Source organism: Corylus avellana, chromosome ca4 (assembly GCF_901000735.1).
Source record: "Corylus avellana chromosome ca4, CavTom2PMs-1.0".
Lineage (NCBI taxonomy): Eukaryota > Viridiplantae > Streptophyta > Magnoliopsida > Fagales > Betulaceae > Corylus > Corylus avellana.
Window position 1 is genome coordinate 26,257,088 of NC_081544.1, and position 7,420 is coordinate 26,264,507.

The 7,420-nt window shown below is 33.3% G+C and overlaps 1 pseudogene; it reads left to right on the plus strand.

Moving 5' to 3' along the window:
* The first annotated feature begins 4,657 nt into the window (after positions 1-4,657).
* The window catches only part of LOC132179826 (protein NRT1/ PTR FAMILY 5.2-like), a 7,853-nt pseudogene continuing 5,090 nt past the window's right edge, over positions 4,658-7,420 (plus strand).

Consider the following 7,420-nt stretch of genomic DNA (forward strand, 5'->3'; position numbering starts at 1 on the left):
CACTATATATGGTTATTATTTTTTGAAACTCAAATAATATTCATTAAAAAGAACCTTGCTCAGCAAGTACACGTGGGACAATGCTAGAAGGAAAATCTGCCACCCACATTTGCTTAGTTGATAAACTTAAAGCTTGTTTTGCTAAACTATCTGCCACATCATTGGCACTACAAGGAACGTGTTCCACTTGCTACATGTAGAACTTTTGCAGTTGGTTCTTCGTGTCCTCCACTACTCCAAAACTTCCCCACCATGTATCCCTGTTGCGGAGGAACTGGACAACTTCACGTGCATCGCCTTCCAAAATCATTTTGCTCCAGTCCATGCTTCGTCCCACTTGCACCGCCCGTCTAGCTACCAATGCCTCTGCTGTAGAAGGGTCCTGAGTGAAAGACTTTTTGTCACAATACATTGCCAGCACCTCTCCCCTATGATTACGCGCCACCACCCCCAAGCCCACTTTCTTGTTCCCTCGATCCATAGATGCATCCCAATTAAGCTTTACATATTCCTCCGGAGGGGCTTTCCATATTGACGTGGGATTCTGAACATCTGAATGAGCAGTGACAAAATCCATTGTTGGGAATGCCAGTGTCGTTTCGTAAGCCTTTATCTGCTCCTATGCTTGCCGTAACACCTGTGAAGGTGAAGACAGAGCTTCTCCATGAACCAAAGCATTTCGTCTGAACCAAATTTGTCTTGTCACTACCGCAATGAAAACCCATAAAGTTATAATCATTTCAGAAAAAAATACAGAGTAAAATAAACAAAATCTTATAAATAATATATATCATTCATTCTTTTTTGAAATAGTAGTAATTGCTTTCTCATTAAAACAAATCAACCGATGAAACGGTATACTCCATCGTTACAATGTCTGAGATACACTCCAAATAAAATCTTCACTCAATAAACAAAATCTTCTCTCTCTTTTTTTTTAATACAAAATAAAACACATATTTCACTCAATATTGAATTCAATCAAATAAATCTCTTCAACACTTTCAAAAAATGCCAAAAAATTCGAGTAAATCACAAAAATGAAAAAAAAAAATCCAATAAAATATTCAAATGAATTAAAACATCAAATCTTATTGGTGCGATACCTATTATATTTCAATACAAATATAATTTCTAGAGAAACAAATGTAAAAATAATCAATTTATTGTTGTGAAAAATTTGTACATAAATACACAAAGATAAATCCAAGCAACAACATTTTCAATTAAATAGAAACCTTAGACGGAATCAAATACAGTGCAAAAATAAACAAAATCTTTTTATTTTATAAGTACCTAATAAAACAAAATATTGCACTCAGCATTTAACGCGATCAACTAAATCCTCTTAGGTTCAATGTTTAATTATTTCTTTAGTGTTTCAAAAGAGTTTCTATTTTTTTTTTGCACAAAAATCAAATAAACACACTATAATCTTCCATTAGCTCACTAAAAATCCAGACAATTTATTATCTAATTCAAAAGTTGCAATTTTCATCAAAGAACAAACTGAAAAAAGAAACAACTTACAAATATAGCTAATACTCAATTATAATTGTTTTGGAAGGGTTGTGTTATTCTTATTAAGGGTTCGTTTGAGATTGCAGTTTTAATAAGTACGATTTTAAAAATTGATTTTTTTAAGAAATTGCATTTTTGGAAGGTTAAAAATAAGAATTACTTCGGGATTGAGTTTTTAGGTTATTGTTGTTGAAGAGTGGAGTGAGAAAAAAGAAAATAAAATAAAAAAACAAAGTTAAGAGAAATGCTTGGTTGCAATAAAAAGTCCATATTTTGGCCATAAATGTCCATGTGGCAAGATGCCACATCAATTTTTTTTTTTTTTTTTTTTTTGTCTTTTTCTATTCTAAACGAGAAATGATAGTGTGATAAAAAAACTATTTTTGGCCCATAAAAGTGTTATGTGGCAAGAGGCCATAAGTCACATCCATAGTTGTTGTGGCCTCACTCATTGATAGACCTATGACCTCTTGCCAACTAAAACTTTTATGGGCAAAAAATTGTCCTTTTATTGCATTATAGCATATCTCCAAAGTTAATTATTGAAGTTGTAGTTTTTCTCAAATAAAAAACATACACATGGAAGATTAAGAAGGCAGTTTTTTTTTTTTAAAAAAAAAATTAATAGAAAAGTTGGCTCAAAGTTGAGTTTAAGTTGTGCCTTTATCATTTTCCTAAGAAGAATTGCTTCAGGTTGATTTTTTAGGTTGTTATATTAGAAGAGTTGAGAGAGAGAGAGAGAGAGAGAGAGAGAGAGAGAGAGACGTGGGAAGAGAGAGAGAGAAAAAAAAAAGGTTAAATGGGTGAGAGAGAGAAAAAAAATTCGAAATAATTGGAAGATCTTTATTTTGTAGATAATCTATTATTAATCAAGTTGTTTTTCAATAGCTTATTATTTAGAAAAAAAAAACAATTCTAAAGTTATCTATTATTACATGCACAAAGTATATGTAGAAAAAAAATTGTATTCTCTAACCTTTTCTAAATTTGAATTAAAAATATTAAAGTGACTAAAAATATTAATACATAATAATTTGATTTGTATTATTTGTTTCCTTATTTGATTTGGACATTAATAATACTTAATATTGTGCATTAAATGTTTGAATTGAATGAAATCACATAAAAGGAAAATTATTGAAATATAATTAAATGCCTTTAATGAAGCTAATTTAATGACTGATTCACTATCGAAAAACCAGTTCACTTTTAAAAAACCGGTTACAAAATTATGTCTTAAAAAACGGTTTATTCTACGGTTCACGCCACATGTCGCAATATTAAGGCACTTCTAAGAGTGATTCGGCTTTTATATATATATATATATATATATATATATATATGATGTTTTTTATATTCTTTAATTTATGGTTATTAATTAATAATAAAAACTATGCAATGCTTTTACTATATATGGTTATTATATATATGTGCTTAATTTGTATTCTTCAATTTATTTGGAAATAATTAATAGTAGGTAACAAAATATATATGATTGTTAATTAATAATAAAAATTATGCAATGCTTTCACTATAAATGGTTATTATATATATGTGCTTAATTTGTATTCTTCAATTTATTTGGAAATAATTAATAGTAGGTAACAAAATATATATGGTTATTAATTAATAATAAAAATTATGCAATGCTTTCACTATATATGGTTATTATATATGTCTGTTTTATATTCTTTAATTTATGGTTATTAATTAATAGTACGTAACAAAATATATATGGTTATTAATTAATAATAAAAACTATGCAATGCTTTTACTATATATATATATATATGTGTGTGTGTGTGTGTGCGCGCTTAATTTGTATTCTTCAATTTATTTGGAAATAATTAATAGTAGGTAACAAAATATATATAGTTATTAATTAATAATAAAAATTATGCAATGCTTTTACTAATTACTGTATATGGTTATTATATATATGTGCTTAATTTGTATTCTTTAATTTATTTGGAAATAATTAATATTAGGTAACAAAATATATATTGTTATTAATTAATAATAAAAATTATGCAATGCTTTCACTATATATGGTTATTATATATATGTGCTTTATATTCTTTAATTTATGGTTATTAATTAATTAATAGTAGGTAACAAAATATATATGGTTATTAATTAATAATAAAAATTATGCAATGCTTATATATATATATATATATATATATATATGTGTGTGTGTGTGTGTGTGTTTAATGCAAAAAGTGTGTTACTCTTTGTCATGTCAAAAAACACATTTTTTTTTTTTTTTGTAGTGATGCATTAACACGATCTAAATCCGACATGTGACACTAAGGGCCCGTTTGGGAGTGCGATTTCAATAAGTACGATTTTAAAAATTGCGTTTCTAAAAATTGCGTTTTTAAAATCGCTACTTTTTAAAATCGCACAGGCGTTTGGTAAAACATGCTAAAAAATACTTTTTTTATCAATTGAGTGTTTTGATAACATTAGCATATAATTGCGGTTTTATGACCAAATTACCAATAACGATGAATGAGACAGAGAGGATGAAGAAAAAAAAAAGAGAGAAAAGAAGGGTTTTAATATATTTTAGGTGGGTATTCTTGGTATTTTTTTCATTCCCGCTCTAAAAAAAGTAACTATTGCGCCAAATATTTTTTTAATAGAAATCGTGATTTTGTTTTAAATTCGCACTTTTTCAAATAAGCACCATCTAATCAGCTTATGGAAATCGCAGATTTTTTTGCGATTTAAAATTTGCGTTTTTAAAATCGCAATTCCAAACACCCTAAAATTGCGATTTGGTTTAAAATCGCAGATTATTTTTTTAAAAACGCACTCCCAAACGCACCTTAAAGCTGATCAACGCGAAATTAGTAAATTAAAATTGATAAATTTAATTTATTTAATTGAATAAATCAAATTAATGTTGATTCATATAGTCTTATATATACTCATATTTTACTTTTAACACAATTTAAACTCAACACACAACACGAATGATCACTACCCGTAGTCACAACTCCCAACTGCCTTAGGTTAACCAAAAAAGAAAACTGTCTCGAGTAAAATAAAATAAATTAAGGTATAAAAGGCGGTTGGGTTGGACACTGGACAAAGGTTGTCAAACGAAGGAGAAAGGTGAAGGAAAAGAATGGCTCTGGTGGGAGAAGCAGTTGGTGATGAATACACGCAGGATGGGACAGTGAACCTGAAAGGGAAACCAGTCCGTAGATCCAAGAGTGGCGGATGGACTGCTTGCTGGTTTATTGTTGGTATGACTCTTTATTTATTCTCTATCTCTCTCTAAGGGATATTCCAGCCTTAATTAAGGATGGATTTGATAGCCAGGATCCTTGAATAGATTCAAGGCGTTGATCGAACATGTATTGGTAATTTGGTGAGGTGACTAACAATATATTCTTAAATAGATTTATATCTCTAGCAATTAAGAGATGACTTTTATAAGGTTCATTTATCCGAACAAATTTTGGGTTGTTTGAGCACTTGCACGAACATGTGGGTTTCATAAGGGTTGTCTTACAATTGTCTGCCTAGATTGTTAGCAATTCGGACATGTATTTGCTAGTAGGGATGCAACTAGAATTTATTTATTTATTTTCTGTGGGGAACTAAGCCCACATAAATAAATAAGCATGCATATTTTTTGAGGAAAATAGTAGTGTAGTATATATCATTATAAAAATGAGAAATATTTTTTTTTTTTCAAAATTCAAAAACTATTAGATTATATTGAAAACGAATCCTAATGATTCACTGGGTAGGATGGCGGACGCGGGTTCAAGTGCCTGAAGAGCATATCTACCGAAGCGATCGGTATAAACATCAACAACTCCAAATTGGATCAGTAGCACAGTTAATCAAGTGTGGGATGATTTTTGTTCTATGGGTCAAATATTGACCAAAAAATCATTTGACTGGTCGTCTAAAACTGGTACTCTAAGCGGTCTAAACTATTGTAAAAGAAGATTTTTTTGCTCAATTTACTACGACGTAAAATGGTTTGCATCGGAAAATATTTCAGGAAAGTCATTTTTTAAATCGAGTCCCGTAAGGACCCTATTTCAACTCACCCGGGACCTGCCCGGACCCGCCTAGCCCCTATCAGGACCCTGTCGGGATCAACCCAAGACCATAGTAGGACCCGCCCTCTCAATAGGGACATTTTCGTAATTTAATGTTTAATATGATTTTGCATACAGACCAAATATCGGAAATGTTTGCAGGAAAATGTTTTTTAATAAATCATTTTCAAGGAAAATGTTAACTAAGAAATCATTTTCAAGGAAAATCTTTTTTGCCGAAAATATTTTCGGACGAGTCCCGGCGGCGTCCCAGGCAGGTCTCGTCGGCGTCTCGGGCAAGTTTCGGGCGGGTTCTGGGCAGGTCCCAGTTGGGTCCTGGGCAAGTCTCGGGCAGGTCTCAATCAAGTCCCTAGCGGGTCCCGGCCAGGCAAGTCTCGGTCAAGTCTTGGGCGGGTCTCGGTGAAGTCCCAGACAAGTCTCGGGCAGGTCCTGGGCAGGTCATGACGGGGTCCCAGGAAAGTTTTGGGCGGGTTCCGGTTAGGTCCCGGGTCTCAGTTAAGTCCCCGATTGGGTCTCGAGTAGGTCCTGGGCGAGTCCCGGTGAAGTCCTGGGCCGGTCCTGGCGAGGTCGTGGGCGGGTCTTGGCAGGGTTCGTCGATTTGAGAATGAGATGCTTAAGTCAAAAAATTGTTTATGTTTTTCAAAACCGTAAACTATTTTTTGAAAATTAAAGAAGAATTTTCGGTCAAAACGAAAATATTTTTAGTTAACCACTATTTTATGTCCCAACTAATACCATAAAATACGAAAATTATTTTTTGAAAACTATTTTACGTGTAAGTAAACAGAGCCTTTGTTTCGGCTTTGCTTTTTAGTTTCCTTTTTGCTTTGTAGTTTTTTCACTTATAATTAATGCAGATCATATGGGCGCAGGTATAATTAAATTTGTTTTGGCTTATGTATGTAGTGTTTGAACGCATGGCGTATTATGGAATATCTGTTAAGAATATAATAGATATTATTCTAAGGTGATTTACTTCCTTATAGATTCTAGGGTTTTTTTAGGCAACTAGGTTTACTTTTCCTTAGTCTACTAGGTTACTTGACTATCATTCATAGCCTCTCTATAAATAGAGGCATCTGTAATACTTTTTAATAATTAGTCTCAATTTAATATATATATATTTTAACATGGTATCAGAGCCATTGGCTTACGCCAGTCAAACCAATGGTCCTGTGCGACATCCACTACCTCCTTCCACAGCCCATTGCCAGTCGAGCCTCGTGATAGAACCACCGCGTCGTCCCTGCTGACTGTCATCCATCAACCCACCACTGCTGGCTCCATACAAATCCACTGCAATCTTTCCACCTCATCTCCAGCAATCCAGAACCTTCGCACCATCACTGTGCTCTTCTCCTCCATCAGGTCGCGACCCAGAAACGCCAATTAGACCGCACCGCTCAGCCACATCTTCTTCTCCTTTTTCTATATTTTACATGTTTTTTTATAAATAGCACCATCAACAAACATCTCCACAAACACCCCTCCAGATTCATGCATCGAAGATCCAATTTGTTCAGCTCCATCGCACCTCCATTGGATGTTCCCGGAGTACCTTGTGCCGGCGTCCTTACCTCCATTGGTCGTTCCCGGACTACCTTGTGCCGACGTCCTTTCCCTATACCAGAGACCTTCCCTCCATCGGACGTTCCCGGACTACCTTATGCCGGCGTCCTCTCCTCCATCGGGACTACCTTGTGCTGGCGTCCTTCCTTCAAGCCACCTCCGTTGTAGCACAAAACACATATTTGCCAATATGTAAAGAGAGATAAGAAAGTAGAAGAGAATTGCCGGGCATGCAAGAAAAT